The following is a 27,196-nucleotide window of genomic DNA, read 5'->3' on the forward strand; positions in this document are numbered from 1 at the left end:
TTACGTGTACCTCCATGTGTTTTCCAAGTTTCATCGCGATCGGCGACTAACCCATTGCCTATGTTCCCTTGTAAGTATATGATAAATACGAGGAACAGGAGAAGGTGGAAAAAGACAGACCAGTTCGAGGGGTATGAAAGAACAGATCAATTTAAATATTGGGGAGGAACTGGCTGGTGTATCCGTGCTTCGGTAAGGAGTTCTATATTATATACAGAATTCTATATGAAGTTATTTACACGTTGTGAAAAAGATTTTATTGAATTGCATAATAACATAGGTATTTAAAAATTACATTTTAGGCGCCTTGCGCTTAACTGGCATGTCACCCAGCGTGAATATAGTTATTTATAACCTAGACTGTAGTGCTTAATTCCCCGACTTTACATGCCGATTTTCAATAAATTCTGTTCACCCATTTCCTCGTGGCCCGTCATTAATATGGACTCAGCAACAAAAATCGAAATTCATGAATATCTGTTATCATAGCCAGTGCGGTAAAACATATAAATTTAATCTTATATAAATAATTTTGTACGGGGTCCACTGTCTGTAATTTCGTTTGTTTTGCAAAATTTTCAGATATTTATCCGTTTTACTTCAACTCAACACCGTATCATTGGTTCTCATTTTTCGTGTCTGTTTGTCTGTCTGTTCCACCATCACGGCGAAACGGCTGATAGATCTCGACCAAACTTCATATTCAGAGTATACTCATCACGTGTAAGGTTTTGATACTAACGAGGAGCTATACAGACTTTAAAAAGACCCGCCGATAGTAGCAGACATTCAGATATGAAGGTTACAATGGCTAGGGAATGTGAAGAGAATCGACATAAAACGAGTTCTTAAGAAGATACTGAACACGAAATGGGAAGGAAGTCGCTCGGTCGGACGTCCGAGACTACGGTGGCTGGATGATGTGGAGGACGGTCTGAGAAGATTAGGCGTGTGGTATTGGAGAAGGGTGGCGGCATCGAGAGATGGCTGGAAGAGAAACGTGGTTGACTACCCATATAGGGCTGTAGCGCCAGCTGTAAAATTCGGTGTGAAAAGTATAAATTTAGTAATTTTATGTATGCAGATCAAAATGTAGCACTTGAAAGTGAAATTCCCGAGCCTGACTAAGTATGGAAAAAAGCAATGATGATGGCCAATGTGGAGAGAAGAAAACAAGCTTCAAAATAGGATGTTAGAAGAGATTAATGAAGATAAGGATACATGAGATCACAAACAAATATATACTAATTGAAATGTTATTTCAAGCAGTTTTTGATAATAACAATGAAGTATTGACAGAAACCAGCTGGGACATCTGGATCAGTTTAGCAGAGAATAATCTGCTACAAATTTACAGTGAAAGTGTAAAACAAGGCGTGACAGTGACATTGTAACTACACTGACTGACAGAGCAAATGCAACACCAAGGAGGAGTGGTTCGAAAGGGATGAAAGTTGGGGAAAAAACAGAGTCGGCACGGAAGAATAATTGATGTTTATTTCAAACCGATATGCAGGTTACACAATGCGCACGGCATCGACTCAGTAGGATGTAGTGTGTGGGCGGGCATTATCCTGCTGAAACAGAGCATTGGGCAGCCCCTGAAGGCACGGGAGTGCCACCGGCCGCAGCACATGCTGCACGTAGCGGTGGGCATTTAACGTGCCTTGAATACGCACTAGAGGTGACGTGGAATCATACGCAATAGCGCCCCAAACCATGATGCCGCGTTGTCTAGCGGTAGGGCGCTCCACAGTTACTGCCGGATTTGACCTTTCTCCACGCCGACGCCACACTCGTCTGCGGTGACTATCACTGACAGAACAGAAGCGTGACTCATCGGAGAACACGACGTTCCGCCATTCCCTCATCCAAGTCGCTCTAGCCCGGCACCATGCCAGGCGTGCACGTCTATGCTGTGGAGTCAATGGTAGTCTTCTGAGCGGACGCCGGGAGTGCAGGCCTCCTTCAACCAATCGACGGGAAATTGTTCTGGTCGATATTGGAACAGCCAGGGTGTCTTGCACATGCTGAAGAATGGCGGTTAACGTGGCGTGCGGGGCTGCCACCGCTTGGCGGCGGATGCGCCGATCCTCGCGTGTTGACGTCACTCGGGCTGCGCCTGGACCCCTCGCACGTGCCACATGTCCCTGCGCCAACCATCTTCGCCACAGGCGCTGCACCGTGGACACATCCCTATGGGTATCGGCTGCGATTTGAAGAAGCGACCAACCTGCCCTTCTCAGCCCGATCACCATACCCCTCGTAAAGTCGTCTGTCTGCTGGAAATGCCTCCGTTGACGGCGGCCTGGTATTCTTAGCTATACACGTGTCCTGTGGCACACGACAACACGTTCTACAATGACTGTCGGCTGAGAAATCACGGTACGAAGTGGGCCATTCGCCAACGCCGTGTCCCATTTATCGTTCGCTACGTGCGCAGCACAGCGGCGCATTTCACATCATGAGCATACCTCAGTGACGTCAGTCTACCCTGCAATTGGCATAAAGTTCTGACCATTCCTTCTTGGTGTTGCATTTGCTCTGTCAGTCAGTGTATATTAAAATAGAACTTGGCGCCAGTAATCATATGGAGTTCTCTGAACAGCGCCTCGACACGTCCCTGTTTGGAGAAAAGGCAGATTCATGCTTCCCTCAACCAGGGTCTCACCTCTTTCTCGGTGTGGTTGGCCATGTCTTCAAGTAGTAACTAAGATAGTGAGAATTAGGTATGTTCGGCGTGGTAGCTGTAAAACTGTCACTGGTTTCTCATCATAGCGGCCGAGAATATAATAACGGCCAATGTAAGTGAGATTTTTGAATAGAAATTACGTCCTTGTACTTTGGATTCCACGTAAGATTGTAGACTTGATTTCTGTACTGACAGTCACGTAAAAATGCTTGCTTGTTTCCTTTAATTATTATTAAAGAGAGCTGCTTAAAAAGAAGTCTACCGAGCTCGATAGCTGCAGTCGCTTAATTGCGGCCAGTATCCAGTATTCGGGAGATAGTGAGTTCGAATCCCACTGTCGGCAGCCCTGAAGATGGTTTTCCGTGGTTTCTCATTTTCACACCAGGCAAATGCTGGGTCTGTACCTTAATTAAGGCTACGGCCGCTTCCTTCCCATTCCTAGGCCTTTTATACCCCATCGTCGCCGTAAGACCTATTTGTGTCGGTGCCACGTAAAGCAGAGAGAAAAGAAAAGAAGTCTGGTAAACCATGCAGTCGAAGGTCATAGAAAGACGTTACATCCTTTCGGACCAAAATTTACAATAGTGAGAGGTATGTGCCAATGGAAGGAATGTTTTTTCGATAAAGGTGGACTCCCCAAGATTATTCTTTTTTTCTTAGTTGATTGGGGTCGGAAGATGTTATGGATTTGGCGTAGTTTTACGGCCGGATGCTCTTCTTGACACAATCCTATGTGGGGGCGTTAATAAAACGTGTTTCTGTGATGGTAAGTAGTAATGTAGATGATGATAAGTATATGAAGACGAACACAAACACCCATTCCCCAGGACAGAGGAATTAACCATACTCGGTTAGAATTCCCGGCCCGGTCGGGAATCGAATCTAGGGTCCTCTAAACCGAAGACCAGTGCGATGACCATTCAGCCAAGGAAGCGGACTTTCCAATATTCTGTATTTGGTTGCAAGATTTCAAACTGAATAACATTTGGACCTTCATAACAAAGATTTTAAACTTATATTAACTACGTTATTCCTCGAATGACATGCTGTAATGTGATAAGAGATAAGGGGTGAATCGAGCAATGTTTCTTTTTGCTAGGGGCTTTACGTCGCACCGACACAGATAGGTCTTATATTGACGATGGGATAGGAAAGGCCTAGAAGTTGGAAGGAAGCGGCCGTGGCCTTAATTAAGGTACAGCCCCAGCATTTTCCTGGTGTGAAAATGGGAAACCACGGAAAACTGTCATCAGGGCTGCGATATTACAGAAATATTTGGCAGGGAGGTATCCACAGTGTTGGCAACAATGGTCACGGAAAGGCACTGTCTCAAGAAAACCGGCATCCGACCACGCATGGTCCATACGGAGAGGGAAGACCGCCGTATTCGCTGCAAGTCTGTGGTGGTCCGTACTGCATCTTCAGTAGCCATTATAGCTTCAGTTTGCACCAGAGTAACATGGTGAACTGTAACAAAACGATTACTTGAGGGACAACTCCGAGCCAGACGTCCTGTAGCGTTAATGCGACAAACTCCGAATCTCTGCCATCTGCGACTTCAATGGTGTCTATCTGAAGCTCACTGGAGTTTGGAGTGGAGATCTGTTGTGGTCTCAGACGAGAGCCGTTTTTCTGTCTTGGCACCAATGATCGCCGTAGGTTGGTAGGAAGGAGGCCAGGTGAGCTCTTGGAACCAAGGTGTCTGCGGCGTAGACACACTGGACCTACACCAAGCGTTATGTTCTGTGAAGCGATTTCCTTTGACAGCAGGAGCATTCTCGTCGTTATCCCAAGACCTTGACAGCGGATTTGTACGACAGACTAGTGACTGAACCGATTGTGCTGCCATTCACTCGCAGTATTCAAGTGGGGGATTTTCCAAGAGGATAACGCTCGTCCTCATACAGCTGCTGTCACAAGACGTGCTCTACAGAGTGTCGACCAGTTGCCTTGGCCACCAAACCATTCGTAATTGAGCACGTATGGGGCATTATGATTTGACAAATTCCAATACCAGCATCAACCGTTTGCTAATTCGGCTGACCAAGTGCAACAGGCGTGAAACCCCACCCCACAAAATGACACACGGCACCTGTACGACAAAATGCAAACGTCTGCGTACTTGTATTCAAAATCGTGGTGACTACAGCGGTTATAAATGTAGCACCATGTCACATGTTTTCTGGTGCACACTTGAACCTGTGACGTAGAAACCTTAATCAAATAAATATGTTACTTGGAAAATTGCTTAGCCTAAATTTCATTCCTCTAAACTAATGTCTTCTTGGTGTTTAGATTTCATTTTCCGCCAGTGTATATTTATTGATTTTATTAATCGGCGGATTTCCACTACTTTTAGTGCCAACTAGCATTTGTACCCGTTTGTTCGCACGGGAATTTGCAGTGGATTACATGTTTCCTTCAGGAATTTATGCGAAATAACATGGCTCTTTTCACTCGCTTAATGTGACATGTTAAAATGATATGTTCCTACCACAGCCGAGGACAGTGACAGAAATATGATTAATCTGAAAAAATTCCAGAGGGAATGAGAATGAATTGATTGTACGGTACAGTTCGTTGTCCGAAGTTGTGCGAAATTCTTCATGGTTCTCAGGTTGCATATTGTATCTCTGACCACCTGCGTGACGCTCTTGCGTTGATGACACCTCTCTTAATATCTGCCCTACCGGAAAGAGTAAAATGGCTCTTTAGTTTTTCCCGTTACTCAACTTGAAGTGCCATGCAGGACATGCTTCACGGGCCTTGGACTAAAAATCCAATTTTTTCGTAACCATCTGCGTTATTAACCGTCGTACGATAAATACGTACATGGCGTAAAGGAACGGAAATAACATATTCTTAAAAGTTTGTTATATACAGTATTTTGATAGACCTAATATCAACGAAAATATCTGAGAATAATCTTCCTAAAATACTTGCTCTATGTGGTTACCATGCCATCATATGCACCGGATAATACAATCCTGAGTGAGTAGATTCCAAATAAATAGTTTGGTTGAAATAAGTCCACCAGTTTTCCACTTTTAGGAATATACAAACAGAAAGACACCAAAGGAAAGGTTCTATCTCATGTTTTCTCGGTGTTCAGATACATTAGGTGGGGTTAATTTTAAAGCCGGGAGAAATATTATGCATCCTCTGATTTTCTCCTGTTATGGATCCTTCAAATAACTGTAGGTGTGCGAGGATGTCCGTCACTGGCTGCTGAGCACGAAGCGCGTAGAAAATAACTTTTTCTCCCACCATTTGAAGAATAAGCGAAATTATGAACATAACAAAAATTACTTAAATTGAACGGGCGTTTTACATATAGCCCACAGACTTTACATACAATCAATAGCGAAAGAGGAAGTCGAAAAGAAACCTCATCTTGTCTTCCTATAAATCCCCAGTCTGTGCAGTGATTTTTAAATGATATACATATCAAAACGTGCTCCTGATATGCAGTTTTGTCGAGATATAATCAACAGTGTAAAGAACAATTGAAAAGCTCTTCAGTTATTCCTACAAACCCCCAGTCTATTTAGTGATTTTTAAATAATATGCATATCGAAACCTGCTCCTGGATGATTAGACTCTAAACATGAAGTTTGGTAGAGATACGCTCAATAGTGTAAGAGAATGTTGAAAAAAATTAACTTCCGGTCTTCGTATAAATCTCCAATCTGTTCAATTGCTTTTAAATAATATGCATATCGTAATTTTAAAGAATATGCATGTCGTAACTTGCTCCTGCACAAGTAGACTCTAAATATGAAATTTGGTCGAAATATCAATAATGTAAGAGAAAATCGATAATACGTCTTCTGGTCTTCCTATAAACCCCCAGTCTATTCGGAGATTTTTAAATGATACGCATATTAAATCCTGGTCCTGAATGAGTAGACTCTAAATATGAAGCTTGGTCGAGATATAATCAATAGTATAAAAGAAAATTGAAAAATCTCTTCTGGTCGTCTGTTCATTGATTTTTAAAAGATATGCATATTGGAACATGCTTATGAATGAGTAGACTCTAAATATGAAGTTTCGTCGACATATAATCAACAGTGTAAGAGAAAATTGAAAAGAGCTGTTCTAGTATTCCCATAACCCACTAGTCTATTCAGTGATTTGTTGTGGAAACCTGCTTCTGGATGAGTAGTCTCTAAATATGAAGTTTGGTTGATCTATTCAGCCGTTTATACGTGATGGTGGAACAAACAGACAGACAGACAAACACGAAAACTATAAACTGCTGTTATGATCTCAGATTTACCTAAAACATAAATATATCAAAATTTGGCGAAATAAATAACATTACAGGTAGCGGACCCCCTATAATTTTATTTATAAGATACGAGCAATCAATGATTTAATTATACATAAATTCGGCGAATTTTACAACGAGTTATTTTTCTTCTTTCGATGACCGCCCTACATTTAAGCCATTATAAGCACAGAAGGTCTGGAAAACCATGATTAACGGCCGAGAGGACTCGTAGCTCTGACCATGCGTCACCTGGTAATCTGCGCGCCTTCGGACTGAGCAGCGGTCACTTGGTAGACCAAGCCCGTCAGGGCTCTGGTGCCATGGGTTTTCTAAGTACAAAACACGGGATGTAATATAAGTATCGATGAATCATCGATGAAGGGAGGTCGTAAAAATATCATCAGTAGCTGTAAATATTTAGTTGCTGAACGGTCTACAGATACCTAAATTTGTATTTTGCTAGCGCCTATGTAAAGTTTAGCTATGGAATCCTTTGTCAATCCTAATCAACAAAAGTTTTGAATCACATAAAATATATCTATCGATTCTTCATTACTTCTTTCTCTACTACTTTTCTAATACTACAGTGGGATTGTATATGCGATCTGTGTCATTTATGGAAACTTAGCATGAGTTTTACAGCCGGATGCGCTTCCTGACGCCAACCCTATGTAGCAGCGTGTGTGCTGTGTGTAAACAAAGAAATGTGTGTTAATACAAGCACAAAATCCCTGTCTCTGAGCTAGGAAATTAACCAGATATCGGAAATCAAACCTAGGAATTTCTGAAACAAAGGCCGCTACACTGACCATTCATTAAATGAGCCGGATATTTACTCATCCGATTAGCCAGAAGAAATTATACATAGATAATGAATTACATTGAAAATTGAAATGAGTTTGTTTTCTGGTCGATAGTTGGAGTGTTTGATTTGTTGATCAACTTTCCTCGTTGTTTTAGGTTTAGGAACGAATTAGAACTTGTCTTGGGTGACAAAAGAGAACCACTTCACCTGAAAATCTTCAGTATTTTCATTGTTTCGAGACAGAGTTTTGTAGAAAAATCACTTCAATATTTTAGAAATATTCTTTACCCATTTTATGTTTTTGTAACTTACTTCAAATAAGGTTCCAGCAGGTAAATTTTATTACTGCATGCTGGTTGCTACGGCGTATTACATAAAACTATTTGCTGATATTTAGAAAGGTTTATGTAGTAATTTTAATATTATTTTAACGTACTAACATTAAGCATTAAACCATTTTTTCAATTTATAATCACGCTAGTGTATAACAACTAAAAAAATCACGCTTCTCACTAAAACTCACAACATATTGTATAGCTGGACAGAAAAATATCAAAGTATCTAAAATCTGTTACAATATTTTAACCAGCGCTATTAAATAGCGCTTAAAATTTGCTACACTTTCAATTTTCACTAAGTTTCCAGCATAACGTTTATGTAATTGAAGGGAAGACATCAACGATAAACTCGGACTGCTGGAGTTAGATAGAGGGTGTTCTATAGAAGATAGCATTGTAACCGTACAACTGGGTTACAGACTTCCTTCGGCATCACTTATAATTATTATCATTATTTAACTCAATTTTTTATATTTTATATTCTTATTTTCATCATTTATATTATTAATTAGGTATCATGCATCTCATTTCATTTAATTGATAATTAAGGGAAATCGTCTTGTAATTATTATATAAATGTAAATAAGTGGAGTTTGTTGAGTTAAATATATTAACTTGCATAAGAGCTGGCATGATGTTGTGCCATTACTCTATGAATAACAGAATTTGCCTCAGGCAAGGGAGTTTCCGATGACCAAGAAGTTAGTAACCATCCGTAAGAGTGGTCAATCCTAGAGCCTTGTGAATACATTTCTTAAGAGCGTACCCACATGGTGTTAAATGTTGCTTCTGTTATTAGCTAGCTACTGTAGATTACTGTGGAGAAGGGAGACACGTGGGTATGACGATTTTATTTAAGTCGACGTAAGGCTATTTGAGCCGTCTGATATGAGTGGAAATCTGTATTGTTCTGTATAATTGAGAAGCGACTGTTCTGATAGGTCTGATGGAGAAGCGGCTGATCGGTATGATTGAGAGGAGAGACATCTAATAGGTCTGATGGCGAGGTAGATCGTCTGATTGCAAGTTTATTTCAGTACATTCACTAGAATCTTGGTGCAGTTTTCTATAGATGGGTAGGCAGTTTATGTCTAATGTAATAAGTTGCTTGGATCTAGCAGTCGCTAGTGTATTTCGAATTCATTATTGAAGTATGTTAAGCAATTCGCGAACTCTATTCGAGAATTGAATCATACGTAAATGCATCTGAAACAGCTAGAGCTGTTTTATTTATATCAACAGTCTCTATATTAGCTATCAGGACGTACGAAACCAGAATAGCTAGTTTACCTGAATATTACAGCGGATTCGGTAAAGTCTTCCATTTTCTGACAATTAATATGAGTGGACGTGACCAAATAGGAGTCATTACACTCGGACAGGGAAAGTACGCCAACTCCAAGTACTCAAGAAAATGAGATAACAACAACGGCTTCATCCTACAAACCGGACAGGTAGTTCCCGTAGTACGAAATCCAGTAGCACGGCGTTTGCAAACATAAGGTAATTACAGCATCAGACATGTTATACATATATAACATGAAGAAGAAATTAATTAGCGGTGATATATTGTAATTCACGATAATGCCAACAGCTCCGTAAATGTGACCACAAATATCACAGGGTATAATTTCGTTGAATGAAAATAAAACACGTTAATTTTGGTTTTAAATACATTCATAAGTATGCTTTGCAAAGTATAATAGTTACGGCAATTTCCAGTTATAATCCTCAATTGTGAGAATGCGACCACAATTTACATCTGCCCTGATCCATATTCCTGTATGTTGCAATGGGTGTGAGTTTATCACCCCATGCCTTGAGAACGGGAGAGTTGGCAGTGCGCGTAGAGGCGCGTGGCTGTGAGCTTGCATCCGGGAGATAAGGGGTTCGTGTCCCACTGTCGGCAGGCCTGAAGGTGGTTTCCCGTGGTTTCCCGTTTTCACACCAGGCAAATGCTGGGGCTGTACCTTAATTAAGGCCACAGCCGCTTCCTTCCAACTCCTAGGCCATTCCTATCCCATCGTCGCCATAAGACCTATCTGTGTCGGTGCGACATAAAGCCCCTAGCAAAAAAAAAAAAAAAAAGAATAGTAAATACAAGAGGTATGCTCTCGGACTTCGTGACTAACTACAGTAGCTAGCGCTCAACGGATTTAAAGAGTAATTGTGTGAAGGTAAATATGAGTAATAGTGCTGGGACAACCACATCAATTAAAGCATCTTAGCGATAGCCCCATGCAAGCGTAAGAATGGGCAAAACAATATTCTTACACTTATTATTATTATGAGTAGCAGTAGTAGTAGCCCTGGCATTTTCCCACTACTTGGCGAAGTCAATAAACGTGGGTTAAGCCAAGTTTTAAAGTCAGATGCCCTTCCTGACTCCAACCCGTGTGGAGGAGGGTAGGTTATTTAATATTGCGTATTTCTGTGGTGGTTGATAATGAGATGTGTTATAATATTAAATGAAGATCTGCTTTAATACTAAACAGATTCGTAACCCGCCCCAGCTAGAAGAAATAACCAGACGTGGCTAAATCACAGACCCGGCATGCAATTGAACCCGGGGCCCTCTGAATCTAAGATCACTACGCTTACTATTCATCCATTGAGCCTTATTTCTGCGTTACATCCATATCACACAAGAAATTTCATTTCTGAGAAGTGGTTATCTTTGATTTGTGCTTGTTTCCTTACGATTCCAATAGAGAATTTGTTTGACTCGTCAAAACTGGAAATTATTTGACACTCATTATTTATAATTTCCGAAGTTTTTACGCTCCCCAATCATTGTCCTTCACGTTGCAACCCTGGTCTATAGAGTATGCGGAGGGTGCGTCTTCTAATTTAAGTTTCGACGTAAAATGTGTCCACATTTTCAATTACTGTACATTTATTGTCAGACCTGTTGTTTGCAATTGTAAAGCTACCTACGTGTAATTGAAGTAATAAATTAATCCAGACAATATCACTCACACACATGTGTTGGCTTTACAAACACTGTCATATATGTTCGTGTTATGTGATTGAAATGCAAACAAAAAATATGTGACGTTTACTGGGGAAGACAGATTGGCTATGTCAGCATTTGCTCAAATTTGTGAATGTAGTGTTGTCATATGCCTTGTTGATATTATTTAAACCTTGGCACTTTAATTAATATATCCTAATCGTGTCTTATTCCCACTAACTGAATCCGTACAAAATGAAGTAACGTGAGGAATATCCATGTTGCCAAGAACAGTTTCGTAGACATAGCTACTTGATTAAGCAAAATACCGTACTGAAGTTATAGAAACCGAGCTCGATAGCTGCAGTCGCTTAAGTGCGGCCAGTATCCAGTATTCGGGAGATAGTAGGTTCGAATCCCACTAACGGCAGCCCTGAAGATGGTTTTCCGTGTTTTCCCATTTTCACACCAGGCAAATGCTGGGGCTGTACCTTAATTAAGGCCACGGCCGCTTCCTTCCTACTCCTAGTCCTTTCCTATCCCATCGTTGCCATAAGACCTATCTGTGTCGGTGCGACGTAAAGCAACAAAAAAGAAGAAGTTATAGAACTCGTATAAAATCCGGCGAGGAAGGTATAAAAACTCTATGTATGATATAAGAAAAACCATACCAGAACAACCCACTTAGCACCTTGGCCTGCCAAGATGGCTTCAGCCCAGCCAGATGGCCTACGGATTTGTGAGTGCCTGTCGTCAGCGTGACAACGTCCTCAGACGTATTGTTTGGCTCCGGTGACCTGGCTACTGCATTTCACATTAGAGAGCCCCTCAGTTGGTCTCACGAAGCTGAATGAACTCCGTTTCAGCCCTCAGTGCAGAATGAAAATCCCCATACTCATTACAGGATGACCCTCAGACTTTTGTGGACGAAGTCCGTTTTAATCTTTGAAGGGGAAACCATTGTTATTTTCTTTTCTGTAATGTGGTAAAGTCCATCACATTTAAGAAATATATTTTTAGAATATACTTTTATAACTTTTTAGTAAATAAGTAAATTCTTAAAAGAGTAACTACTATTGTATTCTGCGTAGTATTGTATTTATAACTCTAAAAAATGAAGGTCCTACTTTCAACCGTTCACAATATTTATTAAAGATTTTAAGTGTCATAAAAGTATACTATATTCAACATTTAATATAACGAAAACTACTGAACAGATAGTGTGCAAGAATTAATATCTTAAACCAGTCCATTTTTCCAACATAATACTTAAAAATTTAAAAATATTCTTTCTGTCCGATTGTACATGGCATGACCCGTATGCTTTGCAGTTGGAAGTACAGTATGTTATCTTTTTATATAGCACGTAATAGGGATAGTGATCCTGCCTCTTATCTGGAGGACCTGGTTTCAATTACTGGTTGTTCCTGGAGACGAGTTTAACTGGAATGCCAAATTTGACCATAACTGAAATTGATCCAATTTTAATTCAAGAACATTCACATATCAGCGAAACACGTACATGAAAGAATTTCGACGGCCTTTCTCGTCTGCGAAAAAAAAAATCCTCAATAGCCTGTAAAACTAGCTTCAGAATTATTTGAACTCGTTCTTTGTTGATTGTGGTCATTAAGTTCTATATGTAGCCTCGTGGTCGCTGCATAAGTTGTCTTTTGAAATAAAATTCGTAATAAAATTGCCGCATTGTCTTTATCATCACTATATTATTATTATTATTATTATTATTATTATTATTATTATTATTATTATTATTATTAGTATTATTATTAAATGGTTTTAATATTCAAAAATGTAACTTCTATGATTCATTTACCACTGTTAGCTTGTTAGAAATCATAGGCTTTCAAATGTATGAACCAAGTTTTTTCAAGTGCAGCTAAATTGTAGGAAAAGAGATCGTTCTGATAACTGATGGAATAACTTGCGTAGTAAATAACATTATACGTATTAATGGCCCCTCCAATTACAGATGATCGGAGTTAGTGTCGTATTTCTGAAAGGTTGTCCTGATATTTCTTGCCTGTCAACAAATACGTTGACACATACTTCTGTCATTTAAGTACTCTGATGCGTCAACCTCCTATGCGAGTATTCGATCCCCGTGCCCTTTAGCTAAGAATACATATTCCTAACAAATCGCATTCAACCCAGTTATTGTTAGCAAGTTTCGCGGTACTCAGGATTGCCTACAATCCAGAAGAATGAATGATTCTTGGAGAATTCTCTCATACCAAAATCACTGTGCTTTATTCAAGAATATCCAGAATGTTTAATATGATACAACAAACCTAAAGCTAAATGTTATTTTGGCTATGATCACTACAGAAACAATCCAGTAATCTCACAATCTTGCTTTGCTTTTCATATTTTACTTCCCAGCAAACACTCAGCACCTACGTCTACTTCACTAAAAATGTAGTAGCCACTTCCCCAAACCACACTGAATTGTGAATTTGACGATCGCTACACTACATCGTTGCTTATATCAGCCGTAATAATCGTGAATTAACTAACTCTAATTTTCCTGTGCACATATCGTGGCGTGTTCAGCCTACTCTTTACACTATCCCGCAGAACAGCTGCTCAGACCTCTGAATTTTTTTAAGAGAATCATCTGTCCTTTGGCCATGACTGCACCAGAGTCGGCTAGTATTTAATAATACACTGACTGACAGAGCAAATGCAACACCAAGAAGGAGTGGTTCGAAAGGGATGAAAGTTGGGGAAAAAACAGAGACGGCACGGACGAATAATTGATGTTTATTTCAAACCGATATGCAGGTTACACAATGCGCACGGCATCGACTCAGTAGGATGTAGGACCACCGCGAGCGGCGATGCACGCAGAAACACGTCGAGGTACAGAGTCAATAAGAGTGCGGATGGTGTCCTGAGGGATGGTTCTCCATTCTCTGTCAACCATTTGCCACAGTTGGTCGTCCGTACGAGGCTGGGGCAGAGTTTGCAAACGGCGTCCAATGAGATCCCACACGTGTTCGATTGGTGAGAGATCCGGAGAGTACGCTGGCCACGGAAGCATCTGTACACCTCGTAGAGCCTGTTGGGAGATGCGAGCAGTGTGTGGGCGGGCATTATCCTGCTGAAACAGAGCATTGGGCAGCCCCTGAAGGCACGGGAGTGCCACCGGCCGCAGCACATGCTGCACGTAGCGGTGGGCATTTAACGTGCCTTGAATACGCACTAGAGGTGACGTGGAATCATACGCAATAGCGCCCCAAACCATGATGCCGCGTTGTCTAGCGGTAGGGCGCTCCAGTTACTGCCGGATTTGACCTTTCTCCACGCCGACGCCACACTCGTCTGCGGTGACTATCACTGACAGAACAGAAGCGTGACTCATCGGAGAACACGACGTTCCGCCATTCCCTCATCCAAGTCGCTCTAGCCCGGCACCATGCCAGGCGTGCACGTCTATGCTGTGGAGTCAATGGTAGTCTTCTGAGCGGACGCCGGGAGTGCAAGCCTCCTTCAACCAATCGACGGAAAATTGTTCTGGTCGATATTGGAACAGCCAGGGTGTCTTGCACATGCTGAAGAATAGCGGTTGACGTGGCGTGCGGGGCTGCCACCGCTTGGCGGCGGATGCGCCGATCCTCGTGTGCTGACGTCACTCGGGCTGCGCCTGGACCCCTCGCACGTGCCACATGTCCCTGCGCCAACCATCTTCGCCACAGGCGCTGCACCGTGGACACATTCCTATGGGTATCGGCTGCGATTTGACGAAGCGACCAACCTGCCCTTCTCAGCCCGATCACCACACCCCTCGTAAAGTCGTCTGTCTGCTGGAAATGCCTTCGTTGACGGCGGCCTGGCATTCTTAGCTATACACGTGTCCTGTGGCACACGGCAACACGTTCGACAATGACTGTCGGCTGAGAAATCACGGTACGAAGTGGGCCATTCGCCAACGCCGTGTCCCATTTATCGTTCGCTACGTGCGCAGCACAGCGGCGCATTTCACATTATGAGCATACCTCAGTGACGTCAGTCTACCGTGCAATTGGCATAAAGTTCTGACCACTCCTTCTTGGTGTTGCATTTGCTCTGTCAGTCAGTGTACATTAACTCTAAATTCTATAAAATGTAACTGATTTAGCGTAGTAATAATAATCATTACCATCATCGTCAACAACATTATCCGTTCAGGTGAGGTCTACTCTCAGACACTTTATAAATCATGCTTCACCACGCTGTCCTGTCTTGCACTGCTTCTTTCATTTGTTCCATTTCCATCTTGGTGTCTGCTTTGATTGAGTCAATCCAACGGATTCTTGGGCGACGTAGTCTACATTCTCCGCTGACTGATCCCAGCTTATTGACGACTCCAGTGAACTAGCAGGCATTCATGATCGGAATATGAGAGCTTCTGTTTCGTTACTTTGCCCTCAAGAGATATCCTTGATCCAATGTGGTCAAGGACGAGTTCATTTGTGATTTTTGCGGTTCATGGAATGCGCAGAAGTCTCCTCCAGCACCACAACTCGAAGACATATATCATCCCTCGGTCAGCTTTCATCATCATCCGCGTTTCAAACGTATACGTAATGCGTAAGACGATGGCGTTTGTTGCTATGATAACATTTTCACTTCACCGTAACTTGTTCAAACTAACCATTGCACTGCGCATAATAACTATGCAACGTATTTATCTATCATGGTGGGTTTTTGGTCCAAGAAAGATAAAATCTTGGACGTCTTCTATGCTTTCAATGTCAATTTGATTGCAGTGGTGTCATTCAAAGCTGTTTTCTTGATATTTTGATATACTCCAGCCTTTTCACTTTGACTCCAATATAATTGGATATTCCAATCTTCGAGACATAGGCTAGCAGGCTTTTCTCGTCGGCGTAACGAAGATTATTGATGTTCCTGGCTCCAGTTTTCACACAGATATCAGAATCCTCTAGGTCACATTTCCTCATTATCACTTCACCATATAAATTGAATAAGACTTGTGATGAGGTGCAACTCTGCTTTACACCGTCACCGATCTTCAGCAATTCTATATAGCCAAACGCAGTCTTGGCATAAAGCGATCTTATAAGTTGTTTCAGATGTACGGGGACTCCCATATGTCTAAGACTTTGCCACACATTGTCATGTTCCACACAATCAAATGCTTTACCTAAGTCAATAAATTGCATGTATATATCCTTCTGGTATGCATGAGCCTTTTCCATTATCCACCTGAGATTTGTGATTTGATGTATAGTCCCATATCCTTACGAAACCCTGCTTGTATGTCTGGGAATTCATAATACACAATATTTCAACTATGCGTTTCTGCATGATTTTCACATGATCTTACTCACATGTAAAATTAAGGCAACTGTGTGATACTTTGAGCATTATCTGCAAACCTGTTTTTCGAAAAGTGGCACGAAAACAGATCTAGTCCAATCCTTCGGCCTTAACTTGGTTCTTCAAATCTTATGACAAAGATGTCAGTGATTTTATTTGTAGCAGCTTGATTACCTCAGCAGGTATGCTGTCAATGCCTCGGGATCTAACACCTAGTTGCTTCAGTGCCCATGCGACTTCTTCGTCGAGTATAGCAGGTTCCATTTCAGCTGGTTTGTTCTTTTCTGGTTGATCCATAGCATTGATACTTGCATACAGGTCTTCTATATACCGTGTGATCCAGCCACCACTTCCAATGTAGTTTTATGCAACCCAACTAACGTGCAACATGGTTTTAAGGTGGCTATTCCCCTGCGGGCGTAGTGTATGCTACTAATGTCCAGCGAGCACATTTTGCACAAGATTCTGAACCCTATCGACAGGTTATATCGTCCGCTTGCAAAACATGACGCCTTGAAATCATGTAGTGACGTCCTTTGACCCTGTAACTATGTTAATGTGTCGTGCCTCGTGACCAGTGTAACAAAGAGGAGAATCAATGCATAAAACTAGGCAACAGTGCAATAATTAAAGTCTTAAACACCGAACCGGGTGACGTATGTACTTTACTTTCGTCGTACTACCAGCACGTGCCCGCCAGTGTAACGTAGCGGATGTGGTTAGGCGTTAGCTAAGTTATCAAAGGAATGTGCCATCGGCAGTTCGAGTCCTGCATCGTTCAAATATTTTTGCATCGGTATGATATTTGAATACGTAAACACAGGCCCACGTTTGCCACATTCAGAACACAGGTGCTCAGCTGGGTGGCCGTTGAGGCTGGCCCAGTGAGGCCGGGCTGTCGTGACGTAAATGTGTGCAGCTTAGGTAACAAGCATACGTCACAGTGAAGGGGAAGAGCGAACACACTTTGCAGGGAAGGTAGGGAGCATTGACGTTCACTTGTGACTACGTAGGTCTCCTCCATCACTCAGCCAATTGCTGATTGGGGTGCGGTATTTAATACAAAGCGCTATAATCGCAAAAAAAATAACTCACCTTCTCAAGATATTCCGGATTGATTTATACTACGCTCGATATAAACAGTCAGTTTTATTTTCTTATACTTCATATTTTTTGTTATAATCTACAAAGATACAATTGCTTGGATGGGAATGACAGTATTTCCATTTTTAAAAATAAAATTCTTGTTAATTAAGCAAACAGTAATGGAAATCCACAGCCTGTTTCCAGCCATTCGACCAGGTGAGGAATGGAATGAATGATGCCCCCATCTAACGGCGAGGATAGGAATTGTGCCGCCTGCCGAGGTCTGTCGCACTCCTCTGGGGCAATGATTAATGAATAACAGATGAAATGATATTCGAGAGTGTTGCTGGAATGAAATATGACAGGGAAAACCGGAATATCCGGAGAAAAACCTGCCGCGCCTCCGCTTTGTCCAGCACAAATCTCACATGGAGTGACCGGGATAAGCAAACAGTAATATGATTACATAATTAAATAAGTTTACTGCTTGGTTTTGCACAGTGTTGAAGTGTTGTGTGACTTCCCTGTTCACTGAATTTTAAAAAAATTGTATTTAAAATTGATCAAGTGTCCGATGATGATAGCAAACCTCTAAATGGCGAGAAGAAGTTTCAACACGATTGAGGACAGATATTTACTATCCAAGATTAAACTAGAACAGGAATGAAAATGTATCTACCAGATAGATTTACAGTATGCCTTCAAATAAATAACCTAACTTATGTTATTCGCGGTAAGCATGATTGGATTGTTGGTGAGTTTATCAGATAATTTAATCCCAAACAACCACAAGCCACATCTTATTCACCTTAACTCCGTATTACATTAGAAATGTTTCTAAAGCACGTCTTGAAATTTAATAGTGAAAATTGTAATTCTTTACGTACATCATAAAAATATTTGAGGTTGTAGGCCTAACTCTTTATTGTATACAGTCAAAATATATAAACCGCAATGAACGTACAGTAAATTATTTATTACAACAAAAATTGAAAATTACGTGGATTTCTGCCCTCTTTCTTTCATTATTTTCTGCCTCCATTTCAAACTCGGGCATCGCAGCAGTGATCGAGAGTAACTGGGAGAACTTCACCCATCCTTCACGGCCTGTGACGTAGCCAAAACGTCACTGTAGTTGAATAGCATACGCTGCGCTCATCGCCTGCCAGTGCTGGGCGCCCGTGGGACGGAATGCCCAGTATGAGCACCTTCGCAGTAGAACGACGCTGTTGTTCATCTTGCGGTCTGCGCATACTCCGCTGGTTAGGGCCTGAATGTAATCTCTGCTGCCATTCGGCATGTTTTCCACAGAGGAGTACATTGACATGCTCCTCATTTATGGGCAGGCAAGACAAAGCGCGTGCGAGGCACGGCATCCCGACAGGCGACACCCGGCTGCTATGACATTCCGCCGTTTTGAAAATGGTGGTGGTGATTATTGTTTTAAGAGGAAGTACAACAAGGCAACCATCCTCTATATAAGATTAATCAGAGAGAAAAAGTGGAAGGGATCGGCCAAAGGAAGACAAGGGCCACGAAGGGAGTGTGATTGAAAGACTCCCTAGGACTCGAGTGCTCTAATACCATCGGGGTCGGAAAAGAACAAGAGTTGACCAAGGGAGGTAGGTTAGGATAGATGAAAGTGAGGAGCCTGGCACAAGTAAGTGGAAGCAATGCGAGGACTCAGCTAAGGGCCCCGTGGTCGCCAAAACACGCTTCCAAGTTTAGATACCCTGGGTCCCCTTTTAGTCGCCTCTTACAACAGGAAGAGGATACCTCTCTAGGATTGGTTTTTCCCTCGGACTCAGCGAGAGATCCCACTTCTACCACCTCATTATTATTATTATTATTATTATTATTATTATTATTATTATTATTATTATTATTATTATTATTATCGTCCGCCTCTGTGGTTTAGTGATTAGCGTGATCAGCTGCCACCCCCGAAGGCTCGGGTCCGATTCCCGGCTCTGCCACGGAATTTGAAAAGTGGCACGAGGGCTGAAACGGGGTCCATTCATCCTCGGAAGGTCAACTGAGTAGAGATGGGTTCTATTCTCACCTCAGCCATCCTCGAAGTTTGTCTGCCTGTTCCACACACGTTTGTTATCAAATGGAATTAATGAACATTTTTTCTGCTCAATTGTAAAAACATGATGTCTGCGTGATTGTATTATTTTCTGTGTACAAAAAGCAGCATTTTTAGATGCTAGTACATTACGATAGTGTTGAACATGAAAATGACTAACTACACTTGAACGTACTGTACCATTTCCTGTCTTTATTGCCGACTAGACTCAGGGTTCGGTAAAGCGGTGGTCCTGTTCGATGAATTTTGGGCGACTCAAAAAAATAATCTATACTTATACTAATGAGTATATTGACAGGAAGAATGGACATATATATTGAAATGAGAAACGCTAATGGGGTAAAATGGATTTATTAATCCCGAGAAAAACATATAAATGGTCCATGCTAAATGGAATATTATAATAATAACCGAAATCGACCTCAAACCAGTCGTAAATATAATTAATTACACTGCGTAAAGCGCTTACAAGAAATATTACAATTTAAACAAGCAACAAGATCGGGTTCAGGCCCGACAAATTTCAGTGAATCCTCGTAACTATACAGGGGAATTAGTCGTCAATATAATTAAGTTGATTGGTTAAAATTTTAGCAATTACAGGTTAATTAATTATGAGCTGACGTTATAACGGCTGACATACAAACGGTCAACGATCTAAAAAAAAATTGACGAATAAGCCTCTTACGACAAAATTGATTGACGATAAATTATTTGACGACTAAATTATCTGACGACTAAATTTATTTTTTGACCCATTGTATTTTCATGGCTGACTACACCGGATAAGAACCATAAATCCAATATGATTGCCCGTAGGCCATGTTGTAACACAACGTCTCTGTGATGAACCGGTAGGACTAATACATTCGTGTAATAGCTAATACAAATATTTACAGTCCGTCTAAATTGCGGATACAAACATATAAAGACACTATGGCATAAGGGGGTTCCCTAATTAACTTATGTACTACACAGCTTCGACCGTGGGCTCGCGGGCTCACCAAATCAGTCCAGGCAGAACTGGAAATCAATGAAATCAGCTGACGAGCTGACATGCACCAAAATTTACACAACAAGACATAAATCACATAAACAATGCAGAAGATCACACCTGTGGAAAGAACTACATACAAATACATATATATACACATTAATGATGATATCTGGGGAGTCGAACTCGTATGCAGACGGCGTCAGATTTTGCGTCTTCACAGACACAAAGTTGTCAATATTCTCGGCTCTGTAACAATCAGCTGTTGAGGAAAAACAAATACTGAGCTGTCGAGGGAAGGCACCCTCAGGGCGACTTTCACTTTCACACAGTAGGGGAGACATATTCTCTGCCAGTGGTTCACTTGACTAACGGTACTGCAAGTGGTCAGGTCTTGGCCTGCTACACAAATATTCTCGAGGCAAAGCAAGTGAAGAAAAACCTTCTCTACTTCTTATCCGATGCATTCTTCCCATTTCTCTGCTGGCTAACTTAGCACTCAGGTATTAAGGCTCTCTCAATTTTCAAAGGCATATCTCGCCTTAACACATATATTAGGCCTCATTTCAAGCCTCAAGCATGTCAAGCCTCTCCTCTCAATTATCTTGGGTTCGTCCCCAAGTGTTACCCCTGTCTTGCCTTCCCGCAATTTTAAAAGAAACTAACTATCTCAACGTAGGACAGGCTCGCACAACAATCTCCGAGACAGCTGAAATAACATTAATATAGCATGCAGAGAATTACCTGACTAACTTTATGCTGCTAATTACGTGAATTACCCAACGGTGTTGGCGGATGGCCTTTGTTCATATCAATGACTCTCTTCCCCAAATAACTACAGCAAACGTGGAATAACATAAAACACACAAGCAAAAAAAATTAACACAAACAGACTAAGTAATTCCTAATGCGTGACCCTCTACCCTTTTAACTGAAATAAATATGTACAAATGGCATAGGTGAAGAGCATGCACACCCCCTTTGCCAAATATTTACCGTTACATGAAACAGACTACAGCTGTAATAGCTGTTATTTAACAAGACTAACTAGTAGCTAATTTCCCTAACCTGAATGTACTTTCCCTACTAGTATATCATGCCATTTAACATTGGATTCTGGTACTCATCTTTCGTAGTCAGTCGTCATTCACCCCGGATTCCACAGCCACATGTCTAGGCTGTTTAGCTGCTCATAATTCCGGTGCTACCCAATGGTTGGCAGGTCCGGACGTTGATACCACGTTCCTCCATGATTCTCTCCTGGGTTTCTGCAGAATACAAGTAGATTAATACCAACTTCTTCACCGCTTAACGTGTACACTTTACACGATGCCGATCCTGATGTTAGGCTGTAATTGGCTCAGCCTACACATAAATATTAGTCCGAAGTATGTGTCATCAGTTTAAGGGTTCAAACCCAATCGACATAAGTTTATGTAGCGGCTAAATGTACGAGACGCACACGACACATGTAACCCGCTCAAAAACCGCTGTGAGATACCGGTCACAGTTCGGGTGTTCATCAATCTCACGTGCAGCGCTCGAGCTTTAATTAATTTGAATTTCTAAGTAAAATCTTCGCGGGACCAACTCGTGGTCTATGGACACGGCGAATTATAACTTAGGACATTAAACTGTCCTGTAACAGTCTTGCTCGAGATGAAAATAAAGTAAACTATACACGCGCACCAGTGTATAACGGTCCTTTGTTAATACAAAGAAAGTCTCCCGTTCGCGGACAGCGTGTTACTCGCACCACCAAGTTCAGAAGAATGAGGACGCTTACCCCACCAGGGCTCCTTAAATAACCACCTACCCCTTTGTGTCACGAGGCGCACCCACGGCTAACGGTAGCTGGTTGACGGTTGACCGGCTTTCTCCTTGTCAACGACTTCTCGTTCAAATGAAATTATTAAATAGAGACTCGAAATGACATTATTAGGATCCAAGAGTGAATGATAGTTATGACTGCAGGTGATATTTAGTTTGGAACTGTGGAATCCTAGCTTAATGGGGAAATGACCGCTGACGATCTCGAGATGCATTACTGCGAGTTCGAAGTTAGTCATCCTGGCATCTTGTTGTAGAGCTCTCTTCGTTTGAATCTAGCCACTCCCACACAAAATTCAGTACAGTTCGAAAGTTTGAACATGGGTAGCGTGCATAGTAACCATGGCAACGACTCGCTTCGAATTCAAACTGGAGAGCTACCCTCTGGAAAATTCCATTCCATACCGCGCCCAGCTTGCTTATAACGGAACTTCAGAGTTCGTACCCTGCTTCTTGCATGCGAATAATTGATGCGTTGCTAAGATTACCGTATTACGTATATTGAGGCATTCAGGGAATGGCTCATCACGCCTTTTGCCTTTTTCACAGGTTGTGAATTTTCTCGTTTCATGTGCATACATATTTGGTGCTAAACCAATAAACTGACATAATATTCATACCACATTCACCTTTCATAAGATCTTTGATTTTCTTATTAAGTGGCTTAATGTCAAATTGATTAGATGGTAAAAAGGAAGAAGTGTCGAAGTATTTAGAATGGTTACGCATTACATCGTAGATATTGTATTCCGAATATGATAAATGAAACTATCTGTATCCATATACAAAAGTGAATGATCTGAAAACTGCTGCTTGGCAAATCCATAATCAAAATCATACAGTTATAGTTTTGAAAAATCTAGTATGACCATTCCCAAATAAATTGTCATTCATTTCAACAGAAATAACGTTACGATCAATGACATGATAGGATTTAAAATTCGGGTTCGAGATGTACTTGCGTGTCCTATACCGTCCATCCCATTTATAAATTAAATGAACGTCGCGATGTTTGCGTACACTTTCCATGCATTTTCCATAGATGGAGTTAGTCATAAGTTTGAAAAACGGACTCTCAAATGTTGATGTAGCACGTTGACGATGTTCTGTATTTAAATCCATGTACGGTTTACGCCATGTTTCCTTCTTAAACGCAATAATACAGTGAATACACTCTAAGCCGTACTCTAGACATTGAACAAGATATTGTATGTGAATAACATTCCGTCTTTTTTTGGGGGGGGGGGAATTGTAGCTAGCAGTTCAACATGCTTTGATGTAATATCAGGCGGAATCATTTTTTTTCAACGCAAAAAGGAAGGTCAGAATGTGAATTATGCAGATGAAAAGGGTATGCAAGTGTAACCTCTAACACGAAACCGCGATTAGGATCTTTATCAGCTAGAAAAACATCGAAATGATAATTTCAGTATCTGTTAGCTATACAAAATCTTTATATGGTAACGCCTGTGACATTGCATACCCATACAGATTATTAACATCAAAATACATAAGATAAGAATCTTCTTTCTCTGAATTATAATTCTTGACGTATGGATTATTTGCAATGACATGCTTTTTAACAAGCGAAACAAGTCCACAGCGAATTCCGCGTTCAAAAAACAAAAGCATGTCAACATCAGTAAGAAGATCAAGTTTAACTCCTGTGTACTTTAACATAGCATCCCACGAAAGACCGGGAGTCGTGTAGTAATAGCAAGGGTCTAATCTATAAATAGTTAAACACATCTTACGGAACTTTTCAAACACATCACAGGGTAAAAGTGTGTCTACTTTTAAATACAAGTCGGCATATTCACCTAATGACTTTTCAAATGTTGACCACACATTACATGCATGCAAATAGCCTTCATCTGAAATCGATATTGTATGCTTATCATATGAGGATGAGCTTAGTGATGGTGTACTACATTCATTTAATACACTAGTAAATGCAGACTGAGAAGGTAATTTTGTTTTCTAACGTTTGTAAGCTTTGAATATAGTCATATAGTCATACCTTTCCTTATTCAAAGTTTAAATTTTTCAGGATCTGGAAAATAATGATGAATGTATTTTAAGTCGTCGCTTGAAAGTCCATTTACAAGTGTATCAAGAGAAAAGTGTATTAATTTATAGGAATCTATAAAGCGAAGGCTAATATCGCCTACACTTTGACTGAATGAAATGAAGCGCTCATGATTTTGTGCAATTACAGTGAGCTTTGTGCAATTTAATTCTGCAAATTCTCGAACAATAAAGTGGCTGTCGTAGCCTGACTAGTTATGAAAAAGCGAGGAATAAATTTAGGAACACGATATAAAATGTTGCATAAATGATGTGCAGATCCGCGATATCTTTCAGTAAAGTGGCAGTGGTCTCTAACCTTAATCTCTGGGAATGTAATTGACTGTTTACAGATATGACATTCATCTGTTTCATCATGCATAATAATATCATCCAATGTCATTTGAATTGGAACTTGATGTGATATAAGAAAATGAACACGATGTACTAACACTTGTAATTCGTTTAACAGCCATTCAGTACAGTTTTCTCCGCGATACATCTTAAAAAATAATAATGACGAATCATATGAACAAACATCTTTGTATGTTACAGAAAACGGTCCATGCTTCTATATATGGTTCAGTCAAGTCTGGTTAGCAACAATGAAAAGGTGATGCAAAACATTCGAAATCTGCATAGACAGTAAACGGAACAGGTTGTTCCTGACGATAATAATTCTCAAATTTCATTTCGGCATTTTCATTATTTGGAAGAACAAGTTTTACGGCTGGGTGTGTTGTACAATCAACTATGTGTGAAACTAACATGCCTTCTGTTGAAAAGTACTGCAAGTATCTGTCACATATAAACTTCTTGTGATTTTTTATGAAAGTTGAGAGTTTAACAAACGTGAAAGGTTTGTTAGAAGACAGTAGTGGCTTGTGTTTTCATCGCAAATATACAAAAGATGAATATGGTGTTATTTTGGAGATGAAGCTGTATAAAGTGGTAATAAAATACTCTCTCTGTTTATACCGTACACTGAAAATGAAAAATTAGGATTGTTTTTCACAAATTTCGAAATGCTTGTTAAGTCCATTGGAAAATTAACACCGTCGAATTTTAACGTCTGTTGCAACTCAATAAACATATCTTTATACTGTAAAGTTCTTGAAGGATGGTGTGTTGCTGGTTTTAATGACATTGCGACACACCATAGAAAGCAATAGTTATCATTATTCTGAATATCGATAACAGCTCTTTTATCTACAATGGCTTGCGGAAGTTCGATATATTGTCTACCTGAATTTAATGGATCAAATTTACAGGCATTAATATGAAGATGAGAAATAATTTGTAGAGCTTTATTGCTCCCACCCTGTTCAAACTTTTGAAATTTGGCAAGCAATTCGTCTACAATGTGTTCACGAAACCATTCTGAAACATTATCTGAACATAACAGTTTTGTCATTTTCGATGATATATAAAAAGTTACATGAATTTCATCATTATCTTTAAAAAGAATAAATGAAGTTCCAAGTGAGTTATTTAGCTTAAGCGCAGTATGCGTAGTTAGCAAAGAAGTAACTTTTTCTTCAAATACATTACAGCAAGATATTATAAACGAATTTGGATCTACAATATTCAATGACATTTTTATAATACCACTTAGTATACATAATGAAAAACATGTATGCATTAGCTGCCATGACATTAAAAATATTAAAATTAAGTATCTACAAAACTAAGAATACATGTATTCTTTTCTATTCCATGGTATATTAAGGCAATTGTTCGTTTATTTATATTACCTAATTCTGAATCTGATAACGCATTAAATCTATTAGGTAGAAATAATTGAAATTCTTTGCAGATATACAATATTCTAACACCAAATCTTGTAAATTTTCTCCGAAGTGAAATAACTTTAAATTCTTCATTAACAGGAAGATCACTTGGTCGTCTTGTTGTGGTCCTTTATACCATCCTAGATTGTTAATCCTTTCCATTTGTCTAAAATAAATCAAAAATATTACTTTTAGAATTTTTAAATTTACATAATTGAAAAATAAAAAGATAAAAACATACCTTTAAATGATGTACGCATTGAAATAAGATATGGTAAAGCACTCCGTAGTGCTTTCTGCGATCGTTGAAAGCACCTCCCTACTCCTTTCTGCGATGTGGATACGGCAAAAAAATACACCAATCAGTAAACGTTGGTCGTTCTGATATTGTGTGTCTTGTTTTACAAATGAAGATAATATCTAAAAAGAAATATAAAAATAAAAATTAAAAATAAAAATATTTTTTTACATTTTAAAAATCAAACTTACTTTTTCAGATTAATGTAAAAAAATCAAGCCGCAAGAATTTTGTAGACATCAGATAACAATCACTGATAATGATGGAGTAGACAGCAGATAACAATCACTGATAATGATGGAGTAGACAGCAGATAACAACTCCCTAGTCCTTTCTGCGATCGATAAATGCACCTCCCTAGTCCTTTCTGCAATGTGGATACGGCAAAAAATATACCAGTCAGTAAACGTTGGTCGCTCTGTACAAATGAAAATAATATCTATAAAGAAAGGTAAAATCAAATAATAATAATAATAATAATAATAATAATAATAATAATAATAATAATAATAATAATAATAATAATAATAATAATAATATATTTTTAATTCAAACTTACTTTTTCAGATTAACGTAGATAATCAAGCCCCAACAATCACCAATGATGATGGTGTAGACAGCAGATATCAATCACC

The sequence above is a fragment of the Anabrus simplex genome, chromosome 3 (genome assembly GCF_040414725.1).
Source record: "Anabrus simplex isolate iqAnaSimp1 chromosome 3, ASM4041472v1, whole genome shotgun sequence".
NCBI classification, from domain to species: domain Eukaryota; kingdom Metazoa; phylum Arthropoda; class Insecta; order Orthoptera; family Tettigoniidae; genus Anabrus; species Anabrus simplex.